Here is a 14,813-nt window from a genome sequence, read left to right on the forward strand (position 1 = left end):
CTGTGCCTGAAACAAGGATGATGCCATAAAAAAACAGCAGTCGGCCGGGAATGGTGGCTCATGCCTGTAATCCCAGCACTTTGGGAGGCCGAGGTGGGTGGATCACGAGGTCAGGAGATCGAGAGCATCCTGGCTAACACGGTGAAACCCCATCTCTACTAAAAATACAAAAAATTAGCCAGGCGTGGTGGCGGGCGCCTGTAGTCCCAGCTGCTTGGGAGGCTGAGGCAGGAGAATGGCGTGAACCCGGGAGGCGGAGCTTGCAGTGAGCAGAGATTGCACCACTGCACTCCAGCCTGGGCGACAGAGTGAGACTCTGTCTCAAAAAACAAAACAACAACAACAACAACAACAACAACAAAAACACAGCAGTCATGTTGGTACTGCCAGGGGAGCAGCGGGTAGAAAAGGCCAAGAGAACCCCAAAGAGTCACAAAGATGCTGCTTCTGACGTGGGTAAACTGCTGGACCAACTCTGGCAGCATCTCCCTAGAAGCCATGTTAAGAGAAACAAATGAATCCCTACTTGTTTATACCATTGTGGTTGGGCTTCCTGTTTGTTGTTGCCAAACCTATACCTACCCGGCAAAGTAGGAATCATTAGTCACACTTCACAGATGCAAAAAGTTGTTAAGTCTTTGAAAAACTCTGCAACCCATCAAACCAAGATCAAAATGCCAGCAACTTGCACTCAGTTTCCTGAATTTAATAACAGAGTTAATAACAGCCACAACCACAAAAGCCACCTATTGGGCACCAACTGGTGTCAAGGCTGTGATGCCACTGGGCACTTGACTGGCATATTTTCTCTAGTTCTTACAACTCTGCAGGCTGAGTGTTACTATCTCTATTTTATGGATGAGCACAGTAAGGCTAAGAAAGATCAAGTAAATTGCCCAAGATCACATAGGTAGTAAGTGGTAGGGCCACCATTCTACACTGGCATGTGTCTTGCCTGCTATGAAGAAAGCTTAAAGGAATAAAACCTACTTCCTAGGATTAGGCAACCAGCGACTCTAGGTCTCCACTGATTAAAAGCATTATGTATAGGAAATTAGCAGGGATGATTGCTAGTGGGAGTCAGGTTAGCTAGCCAAACTCATAATATTTGCTTGTGTGTTGCAACTGTCATACTCTAAACTGTAACATAAAGAAAGTTTCTAGACACAATTGTCTTTTCACTGTTTACAACCACTTTTGTATCTTATAGAAATAAAATAGAAAACACACACTGATTACCAGATGCACAGTGCCTAGGAAACTCTCTACAGGAGATGTGAGATCAGCTTTTTTCCAGAGAGAGGGGTAACAATTAAAACACCACTTTTTGTCAACACCAGGCCTAAGGACAGCAGCCTGGAACCCAGAACAAGTAGGACGAGACAGGAGTCTCTAGGTAGAGGGTAAAGATCAGGGTAGGTGCCTGCCAGGGAAAAGGCTTCAGTGTGAGAAGGAAGCTCCTAGCCGAGCCCCGCCCCGCCAGGCACACATAGTATGGACCCGCAGTGATGCCTGTTGTTATCAATGTCTGGATAGTATTGGTAGGTTCTAGTAGACTTGAGCTGTTGTGGGGGTCTGTGCATGTTGGATTGGACTTACAGGAGGGTGGTAAAAGCCAGTTCAGAGAAATTTGTAGATGTGAATTGCAAACTGCTGTCTCTTCGCCAGAAGTAATCTCTCCATTCTGAGACGGGCAGCAACATCGTCTATCTCCATCAGGCCCAATGGGTTGCTCCACTTTCAAGCACTTAATTAGTTTTTCTTTCTGGATTCTTTGTCCTCCCCCAACAATGACGAATAACTGGTTCTCTTAAACATGGGGCATCCAGAACTGATGGAGAAGTCTTTTGAAGGGATCATGGAACTCTGTGCTAGGGAGAAGACAGGCCTCAGATTCTGTCAGGTAGGGCTCTAGATGGTGCTGCTGAGAGGCTACCTTATTTTCACAGGTTCTAATGCTAGCAGGGACTCTCCTGGCCACCTCAACTGGTGTTTCTAGGAGAAAGGCTGCTCCTCTGGTAGGCTGCAAGCATCACTTCGATTTGTGAGGTAAGACAAAAAGGAGAGGTGAACTAGGAGGATCACACTTGTAGCTTTGTGAGGAGCAAGCATCTCCCCTTCCCTCAGACTGGGTTGTTTAGATCCAAACTTGCCCTTGGTCCTCCCAAATGCTGCTATTTCCCTCTATATGATTGAGTCAGGATTTCTACTTTATATGAAACTGATATTATAGCAAATCTTATCACCATAAAGGTAATGAATCTTCCTGCCAAGTTATCATCTTGTGTCTCTCAGAGGTGTGTCTTCTTTCCCAAGGTCACTCTGGGCAACTTGAGTGAGCCACAGAGTCATGCAGGGGCCTTGGGACAATTATTAGGAGAAACCCAGTAGAAATAAAAATCCGATTAGACTTTACCTCCTCTGACTTTTCACCACCTCCTCTATCCTACTCTACCAACCTTCAGACTCTTCTAGCTAGAGGCTTTCCCAGAGCCCATCTCTAGGGATAAAATGGACTCATTTAGCTCATTGAACAGATCATCAAATACCCACTCCCCCAAGAAAAGAAGCAGTTTGGACCACAGGCAGGGCAGAATGCCCTAGCACTTCCACAAACAGCCTTCTCTCAAAGGATTGTCAAACGTGCAACAAATCAGTGTTCTCTCATCAAAAGCATCATAACTCATTTAACATTGAGGCTATATCTTTTAAAATATATCCTTTTTTTCTAGATTAGAAAAACAATAGTTGTTTCTTTTTTCTTTAATTTCAGCAGGGTTCCAGATAATAAAAAGATTTATAATTAAGCTAGTAGATTTACTTTTGCTATGCCGCCCTAGATTATGAAAAAGTATAATTATATGCAATTAAAAAATGAACAGTATTTCTTACCCGAATGAAGCTTTAAAAGTCATTATGAATCCATTAGCTCAGCAGACCTTACAAATGGCCTTCACTACTCTGGACTGCATTTAAATTTACAACAGAGAGGAGTAACTTTTCCTCATTTCCATGGTGTGTGTGTGTGTGTGTGTCTGTGGGTGCGTGCATTTTCGCCCTCCTCAGCCATACCCGGAAGTGGCCATTCATTTTTACATTCTAAGGCTATGTATTAGTATTGAACTTGACCACGCAGCTCATAATGCTTTAGAAGCCTCCAGCTAGAAAACTGAGGAATGACCTCAGAATTCTTCTACTTAGCCTTGTCCCTACCTCTTTATTCCTCTGTAGGCAGTAATTCTTTTTTCTTTTCTTTCGTTTTTTTTTTCTTTTGGTGTAACAGTATCACATGAGTCAAGATTGTCATGAAACTATTTGGATACTGTACTCTGGTTCCCTCATCTCCTCCAGCTGCGTCAGCCTAAACTGTCCTAGTGAGTTCACTTATGTCTGGGTTACAGTAGATTCGGATTTTGCTATTACTAGTTGTCTCACTTATCCAGATAATTACCTAGCTTCATTGAAGCTTAGTCTGTTGACTACCAGAAAACAACACATATGGGAGAATTGATCTAGATAATTCAGACACCATTCATGATTTTATTTCAATGGAGCATTCATGTGTGACAAGAACTCGTAATTATTGAAAATTTCATCTGCATAAAAATACTAGATCTTACCCACAAGTCCATTTCCTCTTGTCTCTCAGTGTTAGATTCACCCTCAGCAACATTCTTGGCAGTGGCCCAGCAGTTATAGTAAAAACAAACAAACAAACAAACAAAAAGCCCTCCATTGTCTTTTATTTAACTGGCCAAAATTGCCACCTGATCTCTCCAGTCTCACTGTATTTGTCTGATGCCGGTAGAGCCTTCTCTGTAGTGGCTGCAAGTCGGCTAATAATCAGAATCACTTGGGAAGCAATTAAAAGTATATAGAGATGAGTCCTAACCCAGACTTATGATCAGAAATTCCAGAAGTGGAGCTCAGGAATCTGCATTTTAAAATCACTCACCAGGTGATTCTTAGGCAGCCAGCCTTGCATGGTACATAAACTGACGTTGACATTCCGGCAGCCTAGACAATGGGTATACTCAGGTGAATAAGAGGGATGGTGTCTTCTCTGGTCATTTTTCTACTCTTACCTCTTCATCCTTTCTTAGTCTTCTGATTCAAGCCTGGATGAATAAGGATTCCAGGAACAGAACAAAATACTCGCAACTCTTGCAGTCTTCCCAGAGTGGGCTGGATGAAGGGTGCTATCCCCAAGTCAGGGGCAGTGCCCTGGGGAGGATGGTAGGCCTCCAGGGATCTATCTCAGTTTAACTAACTGCTCAGTGGGCTCAAACATTCCCTCTTATTTTCTAGTTTTTAGGTGTTCTAGTTCTGTTGTGCCCTTTATTCAATGCAAGCCATCAACAAGTTCCTTAAACATAAAACACTGTGACACTCTAAACTGCAAGACAATGTGACAATGAGTATGCCAATCTGAAAAGAACAAAGGACCAGGATTCAGAAGAACTGGGCTTTACCAGCTTTGTCATTTTCCAGTGGTGTGGCCTTGCAGAAGTCACTTCTGTTTTCCAGGCTTTGGCTAGGTCAAAGAAAGGTTGGGGCAGGTGGTACCATTCCAGCTCAAGTATTCTGGAATACAGCATACTCCCATGAAGCCCTGCACGTGTTGGAGCTTCATAGCTGTAATCAAGGTATTAATCTCTCTGAGCCTTACTCATTAATAAAATTGGAATAATAGTATTCTCAACCATATAGTTGAGTAAGAATTAAGTGCATCTAAAACCCCTAGCATCATGCCTGGCACATGGTATACACTGAGTATATTTAACATGATGTCATCATCATCATCATCATCATGAAAAACATACTTTCTCATGTTCTAAAGGACCCAATTCATACTGCCCACTGTATCACTCTCACAAGGTAACAAAGTGACCTCAGAAACCTGGCTAACAAGGGATCAAGGCATAACCCTAGCCATGGATTCAGGGAACAGAAGCTGGCCCTTCTGTGGAAGTCCCGGCTGCCCAGGTCCATATCGTCTCTGGCTCTCCCAGCTGGAGGGGGTCACTCAAGCACTGTGGAGTGACAACCAGACAGGAAAGCAACTGCATTTGTCCTGGGAGTCATGTGGTGTGTGCTGGATGGCGTTTTGAATGACATTTTAATGAATCAAGTCCTTCAGTGTAATGCAACCTCAGAGGTCTGAACATGCTGGCCTTCTCCCCTGCACTCTTTGTGTGGCCACTCCAAGAGTAGACATGTTCCCTTGAGGTGCTCCCTTGAGCCCTGGAGCTTGCTGGGGGCAGCCACTCCCTCCAGGATTTCTGCTTTCCATGCAATCTCCCTTTTCTTTCTCTGAGAACCTCAAAGCCAAGTTGTTTGTAAACTCCTCCACACCCCCAAATGGCTCTGCTGCAAGGCTTGGCTCATTAACATGCAGGCAGTAAAGTATGTCAGGAGCTCTGATTTGTCATATTAAGGAGGCTATATGACTGTGGAGAGGAACATTAAAAGATTTTATTCCAAGATATTCCCTCCAATCCCCACCCACTGCAGACAAAGTCTCTTGGGACAAGCCTCTGCTTCAGTGGTCTTGATTGCACAGATTTCTGATAAATGTTCTCATCAGTGCCATAGGCCTGGGTGCTGCTCCTGCTCCACTGGGGCCTTCTCTTTGGGGTCTCAGGATTGGCTTTTGAGGTGTTTCTGGGCCTTAATCAGCTTCCATGGTAAAACATTCACTGTCATTCTTTCTCTCTTCTCACTCACTCAATTACAGTTAAAGCCCTGTTCCAGGGAGGAGTGGAGGGAGATTCCATCTCCACTACGGAACGCCTTACTCCTGGAACTAATCACAGCATTTCTCTACCCTCCTTGGAACAATCTGATACCATTATCACTGACATCATCAAAAGAAGTCCCCTTTATAGATTGCATTGTACAAATAGAATTGCCTAGATGTGCCGGCTTTGCCCATTAGGAGTGTACAAGCATATTTACACAGTGCCATGGAGCATGGGTGAAGGATGAGCCCAGGACAAGATTAAATCAGCAGACTGAACAATAAATGAACAGTCATGCATTCATATCGAATGCATCTCAGAGCGTAAGTGCCACCTGGGGTAGAAGGCAGGGAAAGGGCATGACTGCAGGGTCACCAGGGCCAGAATGACTGATGCGAGGGGTCAAGGACAGGCTTTGCCTCCAGGGGAGGCACTAAAGGGCCACCTCCTATAGTGAAAGGAAGGCTGCCACATTTCCCTATGCCCCCTGAGTTTTAGGGATACCCTATTTGAATGACAGAAAATAAAGTGAGGAAATGGCCAATTTCAAGGTTTGGGAGGTGAGGGGGTCACAGTATCATTCGGTTTGGTCTAGGTGGAGACTTCTTAATTTAGATATTGATGCAGTTTGGGACATACCAAAATATGTCACCTTGGCATTTGACAAAACAGCAGAGGCAGGAAGGTTGCTCTCACCTTCCCCTCACCTTTCTCCCCTGAAGCAGGTGGTAAGATTCTCATTCCAGGTGCCCTCCCTACCTGGAGGAAGGGAACATCCTTATCTCTGAAGATACCAGGACACAGAGAGGAATCTGAACAAATGGGCCTGGCTAGGTTCCCCAGCTTACCATCATCAGATTACACCCTTTGGTCCTCCTATCATATCTCTCCATCACTGTCCTTTCCTCATCAAGTCTAAGTGTAGAAATGCACAGGTTTCCCTGTATCTTTGGGTCTTAATTCCCTTAAGAAGGCTCTTGGGTCATGTGAGACTTATATTCCATATGTGTGTGCTTTTCTCTTGTTAGTCTGTCTTCTGTTATAGGAGCCTCTGCCACGAACCCAGGGATAGGTGAGGAAAGAAATTTTTCCTCCTTCACAGTATCAAGTGCCAGGCCAGGGCACTTTGTCCAGGGCCCACTGTGAAGAAAGAGTAATGTTCAAGGACGGCAGGAGGAAGGCGAGAGGATGAAACCAAACGCTCTTGGTAGGCAGGGGGCTTGGTTGCCACTGAGAACTTCCAGAAGAGGCAGAGCTCAACGCAGGGTGCCAGTAACTGTCATGCCTTCCTATCCCCGTGGGCTGACTTGAGACAAAGCACAGCTGTGGTCCATGCCTTGAGACTTCCACTGGGCAAGGAAGCCCAAGTGAGGCTCCCTGCACCTCTGCCACCTTCCCCTACACCCACACCTGCAAACCTGGGGAGAGTGACACCAGCATCCCCCAGCTCCTCTCTCAGTCTAGGCTGGAGCTGACTGGGAGAGAATTGAATTCCCTTCTCCGTTGCTCCTGGGGCTGCTAATTCACAGCTGCATTAGCTTTCATTTGGGTAACAGCATGGGGGATTGTCAGATATTGGCTCTGACCAGATTTAATCTACAGGCTGTGTTCTGCCCTCTTTCCACTTGCCTTTCATTCAGGACCCTAATGAAGAGGTTTATCTGATTGGTTTACCGGAGTCCTGTGTGGGATGAATAGCTTCAGCTTTAGTGCTTCCACCTCTTTGCTGTCCACTCCAATCAAGAACTGGGGCCCTTGCAACTCTCTCAGTTCTGAAACAAATTAAATCTCAGTGACAGACTCTATCTGCCTTGAGTTCTCCATATGCTTCGCTTTAGGTTTGCTTTGGCAATGACAAAACTGCTTTGACATGTTTGTGGATTCTCAGGCCCGTGTTCTCAGCCCCCCACCTCCACCTTTCTGCTGTCCAATGTGATTTTTGTAATGACAAAACCATTGCGATCCTTCTCAGGCATCCCAGTGTCTATAGCTTTTCAGCTACATATCAGCAACTTTCAGCCACAAGTGTGGCTGTGACAGGCTGTGGGGGTCAGAGGCAGGAGAATGCCAGAGATCGGGGAGTGGTTTCCTAAGCCTCCTTCCTCACCCTCCTTCCAGCAGTTCACCCCTCTAAAGAGAAATCATTCTCTCCCTTGTCTCCGCAGGTCCCTGGAGAATGTGGCCTGGGGCCCTTCAGTACCAATTAAACCTATGCTTGCAATTTAGCAAATCTTTAGATCTGTTCCCCCAGGCTGTGGGGAAACAGATCTCAGGTTTCCCCTGATGCCTTCAGGGGAAGCTGCAAAACTACCTTCACCCTAATCACCTTCCTCATTAGACTCACAACAGACAGATGTTCCCTCCTCCTTGAGGGCTCCTAACTTATGCCTTTCTCACCTAAGTTTCCTTATGATGGTGGGAAAAGAGGGGAACAGAATCCCAGGTAGGCCATCAATCATCCTAACGTTGACAACAATAAGCATGTTGATGGTTATAAAGTCTGCCTTTTCCGGGCTTCTGTTAGTGTGTTAAGAGTTGCCCTGTTGGAATTAATAATTGCAATGATATTGGTGTTGTAGTCATCACTTGAGGCCTATTAAGGTCCCTTTTAGTTCTAAAATACTGTTTGTTCATTGCCTCATTCATGCATTCACCAAACACTTATTGAGCATCCACCATATATCAGAGCCTTTGGTCAGAGTACCCTGGATGGAAGTCTGTGGTGACTGCTGCTCCATCTGAGCCCCTTAAAATCTCAGGGACTGAGCTGGGTGTTTTAGAATTTCAGGTAGTCACAAATCCTGACCAGAATGGCTGAGATTTCTGAGCTGGAACCCAGCACCCTAGAACTAAGGCTCAAGCCCCTTGTGAGAACAAGAAACCTAAGCTTAGATACCAGAATTCAAGTTGCAGTTTTTCCCCTTAAAATGACCCTAAATCCCCTAAAACTGCAAAATGAGTGGTCATGCCCCAGACTGTGGCCTCCAGGCTCTGCTACTAGCCAGCCACCCTTGTCATCTGGAAGGGAAGATTTGGTTGCTACAACATGCCACCATACTGGGAGTTGCAAGACCTGGTTTGGTCCTCATGCATTGGATCACCTTACTCAAACCACCTTGGTCTCAGCTTCCTCGTTAATAAAATGCTATTAGATTTTATTTACACACAGTCGAAAAAGGACTAATACAAATGCCCATAAAATCTACAGACTAGACTAGATGTTAAATAAGGTGACTTTCCACTCTAAAACTCTATAAATTATTTGATTCATTTATTTAACATATCTTGAGAACATGTTTTATGTCAGTTACTATGAAAAGAGCTCATAAAATATGTCCCAATATCCATAACAGAAAGGACATTACTTCATAATAAGATTAAATGGCTGCAAAAAATTCAATGCTTGGATCTCCTAATAACAGGTGTAATAATAATCACTGCTCTTTTTAATTTTGTACTTATTATATGCCAGGCAACAGAGTGAATGTTCTACACAGGTTTTGTTGCAATTTATCTTCACGAAACAACCATATAAGTAGATATCATTGTACATTGTTCAACCAATATTTATTGTGTAACCAGGGTGTGGTGGGCCTTGAACTAGGTATTTGGTATCACCATACAGAGATTGAATGTGCAGGCATTGAGTGGTTAAATAACTTCCTAGGCACACTGCTTGCAAATGGCAGAAAGAACCAGAAATCTTATCCGCTAGGCTCTAGGGCCCAAGTTCCTAATTGCTAACTTCATGCCTACCTCAGCTTGGTTTTCATGATCCTCATAATGTCAGCCAAAGCCAGCGTTTTCTGAATCAATAACTCCCTCCCTCCCAGTGTCCTTTTCCAACTTAGCTCCTCCCATTTATGAGCCAACCATCTCCACAGCAGTCCCCTTCACTATGAAATAGTTATTTGTATTCTTCAGGCTTCACTAGTTCTCATTTTCAATTGCCACCTGAACACTGCTATTTTCTTCTTGTCTCCCACTCTTTGCTCTCTCCTTCACCTCTCCTATAACTCTGCAAAAGATCTGTGAATTGCCTAAGCTGAAGGACTCTACCATAACCTGATTCCAGAGAAGCAAACTGTGAACACTTTTGAAAACATTGGCTGCACATTATGGAGCTCAGAGCAGACGTAGTGACCAGGAATTCAAGACCAACTTTCAATGAAGCTGGAAGTGTGCCTGTCTTGGCGGATTTAGAAACTGGACAGCTCCTTCCTATCTTGAAACCACATTTGATTTGACAGCGCAGCTAAAAGGAAAAGGACGAATAGTAACTGAGTTGAGTTTTATGTGCACACGGAACGTATAAACACAGCTTCAAGATAAAGAACTTTGAGTCAGATTTTCACGTATCATGTGGGAGACCATGCAGCAAACAATAGAGAGATGGGATGGGATAGCTGTTGCAGACTGAGGTGGGATTAAAAAGGGATCCCATGGCTTTTCACTTAGCTAAAACAATCTGGAAATGTTAATGTCATAAACCACAGCATCGCCTTAGGGAGTTCTCCAAAACAATGGTTGGCTGTTCAGACTAATCTGACATTGGTATAATCTTTGACCTCAGTCTAAATAGGTAGTTCTCAGAATCTGTGTGGCTGTTCATGCTGTCAGGGGCCACGATGCTGGAATGGGAGGTGAACTGGAACTGTGAAGCCATGAAATGCTACTTGATAAAACATGGTGTTGGGCTCTTTAAGAGTTAACTAGGCCGGGCGCGGTGGCTCACACTTGTAATCCCAGCACTTTGGGAGGCTGAGGCGGGCGGATCACGAGGTCAGGAGATCGAGACCACGGTGAAACCCCATCTCTACTAAAAATACAAAAAATTAGCCGGGCGTGGTGGCGGGCGCCTGTAGTCCCAGCTACTCGGAGAGGCTGAGGCAGGAGAATGGCGTGAACCCGGGAGGCGGAGCTTGCAGTGAGCCGAGATTGCGCCACTGCACTCCAGCATGGGCGACAGAGCGAGACTCTGTCTCAAAAAAAAAAAAAAAAAAAAAAAAAAAAGAGTTAACTCAGATATCCCAATTGCTGCTTGGCTACCCCAAAACTCCAACGCAGCTCATTATTTCATGAGATGTTAAATATAAATTGTTCATTAAAATACATATTATTGGATGTTAAACTACCGTGTAATTGATTTTCTATCCATTGCCTAGTGGTTAACCCTCAATAAATGCTTTTCGTAATCAACTTAAAGTATAATACCTACCACGCTTGATGTCTTTCTCCTTTGATTTAATAAGAAACCAATTCTATATTATTGAAATTGTACTTGATAATGAAAAAGTTGGTCAAATTTCAAGAATAGCATAAAAAAAAACCTCTTTGGCCTGAACCTGTCCAACTTTATAGAGAGATCTCAGTACAACGGAGAACTCAGGGGAGCCTAGGTCCTGTTCCAACCATGGGGTGTTAGCTAAGGTCCAAGAGAGTCAAGTGCTATGCTCAGAGCTAGGAGAACAGTAGGGTAGACTAGAAATACCATGCGGGGACTCTTGTTCATAGTGCAATGCCTGAAGAACTAGCATAGCTCTTCCCCAGGGTTAAGAGATCAAGAAAACTATGAGGGATTTTAGGCTTCCCAAAAAACATAAAAAGCAATTAAGCATTTAAAAGATCTATGGGACTCAGTTTCCTTATTCAGAGCTTGTCCAGTGCTCTTTTCTGCTTTCTTCAAAATACAGCTAGGATTTCCACCTCCTCAGGGAGTCTGCCTTGACTGGATGGAAATACAAGGTGACTGACGCCATCCATAGGGTAAACAAAGTGGTACAATGGTTTGTTCAACTCCAGCAAGGCAGACAGCTGGATATGGGGAGGAGTTCAGAAGCCAGGGAAAGAGATGTGAGCTCACCCTCAAAGCTTCTGAAGTGTCCACATAATCCCCAACCCTCCAGCCTCCCAAACATAACCCCATATACATATAGCATATAACATGCCAGGCTAGGAGAAGAATGCCTGAAAGAAAACATGCACTGCTCCCAGAAAAGTACCAGGCACAGAGCACGTGTTTAAAATGTTAGCCATTCTTGGTTTTTTATATTAATGTTTATTATTCTACAACATGATTTTTAATTTGCTTAAATAATCTCCTGACTAATGGACATTGAGAGGAATATTATAGTTATTTATTCATTCATATATTGCCTCAAATTTCTAAACATGAATTTGCTGGGTCTACAGGTATGATTTCTGGTGAGCTTTTAAGACATGGAACTCACTCTCTTACTAGAACTGCTGTACAGAAGCAGTGCATGAGATCATTGTGGTTGGGTGATCTAACCATGTGGTTACCATGGCCTAGGAATCTTTGTGAGGTGGTGGATCTTCTGTCAGGGGGAGGTAGAAAGAAGCAGCAGAATGACTCTTTATCAGAACTGCTCTAAAGGGACTTTATGTGAATAGTAGGCTTTGGACCCTCGCATCCCTTCCAGTTCTGAAATGTTCTGATTCATACTCTTCTGGAACACAGAGATGCTGATGCACATGCCCTTCCCCATGGAGGGACACAAAGACGCATTTCCCCCTGGAAGCACGACAGGCTGCTAAGCTTTTTGCCTGGATGCTCTCACCCTTGGAGATCAGAGGCTGAGCATCTCTCCATTCAGCCATCAACAAAAGGGAGAGATTGCCTGAGCAGCGTGCTGTTGTTAGACAAATCGGAATCCTCTTCTAGAAAGGCATTCTCTTCTGCATAGTGAGTGGGAAGCCTGCTGTATCTAGGACATGTTCCCAAAATAAAATTCAGTGGCCACCAACTGACTCAGTGTAGGAGACTTCATTCTCCAAGAGAGAAGGGCTGCTAAGAATGGCAGGAACCACCCACAGATGGTCTGGGTACCAGTTGCATCAACAGATGCATACACAACACAGCCCTTTCCTCTAAAGCATCCAGCCAAGCTCACATTGAGTTCTCCACTGTGTACATTAAAACCAAAATAAATAATCCAAGAAAATCTGCACGTCCGTGTGTTTAGGGTTCAAGATGAATCAGGCAATAGGCCCAAAAGGAATGTAAGACATTTGACCACTATTTTTTTCTTCCTTGTTTTTTTAAATGGAAACCTAAGCATCAGATCACTTTCCAGCCTTAAAATATGCAAGGATGGCCAGGCGCAACGGCTCATGCCTATAATCCCAGCAATTTGGGAGGCCGAGGCAAGTGGATCATGAGGTCAGGAGATAGAGACCATCCTGGCCAACATGGTGAAACGCTATCTCTACTAAAAATACAAAAATTTAGCCAGGCGTGGTGGCGCGCACCTGTAGTACCAGCTACTCGGGAGGCTGAGGCAGGAGAATCACTTGAACCTGGGAGACGGAGGTTGCAGTGAGCAAAGATTGTGCCACTGCACTCCAGCCTGGCAACAGAGCAAGACGCCATCTGAAAACAAAAACAAAAACAAAAACAAACAAACAAAAACAAAAAACATGCGGAACACCCCATGTCTACAATACCAAGGCTGACCTCTGTGGGCAGGTGGTAAAGATCTTTCAGAATCTGGCCCCATTTACCTAACTCATTCCATATCTCGAAAATGTTACAGTTCATCTGGTAACAATGGTGTTCCATTGTTCATTCTTATTTTTGACTTCAGGTCCCTACTCATGCCTGGTGCATTACAAAAGATGTTTTTCTTCTCCATGTAGAAAGTTACATCCTCCTTACTGTGGATGCCTTCACCAACTGCTGCTCCCTTTCTTCTCCCATTGTATATCACATAGATGAAGGAGGAGGTGGAGAGCCACCTATCTGCATGCTTAGCCTGAGGATTCTGGAATGCTAGAACAGCTTCTTAAGAGTCCCATTTGCAGAGAGCACCAAAGCTCCTCATTAGAAAACTGATGAAGAATATTAGACTGAAAGGTCCTTTGAGGGAACAAAGATTAATCCTCCCAAATAAAGGGGAGTTTCTAAGAACAACCCAGTTAGAGAGATTATTTCTGCCCCAAGAGGGCAAAGAACTTACTCAGAGGTAGGACAAAGATCAAAGACATGTGTTCTGTTAAGAAAAAAAAAAAAAAAAAAACAGTTTCTGGATGTGGACAGCAGACAGAAATGTTCCCAAGTTCCCAACCCAACCACATCTTCCAAGCCCCTTTGCAATGTACGGTCAGAAAATCCCAGGCTCTGGAGGTTAGGATGTGGATATCTTTTGGGGGGCCATCATCTCTCTACCTGCCACTTGGGGTAAAGCACACATAGTAATAAGGATAGCTTCAGAAAAGAGGAGCCTCATGCACCTTTTGCTTTAAGACAAAACAGAAGAAGCAGAAAAGGCCTATCAAGCTAGAGACCTGAGATTGAAAAGAAAGGCGAGTACGTCCGTTGAGATGCTCTGGGTATTTGATAATGGACTCTCATATTTTTACATTTCCTCTAACTAGAACATATGCTTTAGAGGGGTAGAAACCATGTCTTACATTTTCCAGTTTATTGCCCGCAGCATCTGGCTCACTGGAGGACACACAGTAGATACTCGGTAATGTCTCACTGATCAGTGTGAGAAGGAGGTATCAGGAGGAGATTATCGGGGGTATCTGCTGCTGGAGATGGTTGTATTCTGCTTAGGAATGATACAGAATAGCAGACAATCCTGAATAGGAAGAATTTATTGTGTCAGGGGGACACCAGGGTATAAGGCTGAGGCCCCAGTGAGAAACGCATGCCTACCTCCTCCTTCTCTTCATGGAATGAGTAATTGAACTTCAAGTGTCAGGCATTATGCCAAGACAGCTGTGGCAATCATTTTGTTAATATGTGAGACGCTGGAGCAAAGGTAACCAGAAAGAGAACCAAGCCTTTGAGTGACAGAAACAAAGGCAGGAGCCACCAGTCGCTGGGTCCAAGTAGTCCTGCAAAGAGGCAGATGAATTGGCTAAATGCTCCCTGGAAAATCTTTCCACTTTACTGAAATCTGTAGTGATGAACTTATCTCAAGAAAAGAAGCAATTGACCAAGGGAAAGGGAAAGAAGAATGGAAATTATGCTTTAAAAAAGATCCATGATGAGCCACAGTTCAAAATTACTTAGGAGAAATAGATAAGTATTCATCATATAGA

The 14,813-nt window shown here is 44.2% G+C and overlaps 1 protein-coding gene across 7 annotated transcripts in view; it reads right to left on the reverse strand.

The window, feature by feature from the left end:
- Positions 1 to 14,813, reverse strand: part of KIRREL3 (kirre like nephrin family adhesion molecule 3) — a 581,063-nt gene that overhangs the window by 514,652 nt on the left and 51,598 nt on the right. The gene's annotated exons all lie outside the window — the stretch shown is intronic.

Source organism: Hylobates moloch, unplaced genomic scaffold, assembly GCF_009828535.3.
Source record: "Hylobates moloch isolate HMO894 unplaced genomic scaffold, HMol_V3 SCAFFOLD_11, whole genome shotgun sequence".
Lineage (NCBI taxonomy): Eukaryota > Metazoa > Chordata > Mammalia > Primates > Hylobatidae > Hylobates > Hylobates moloch.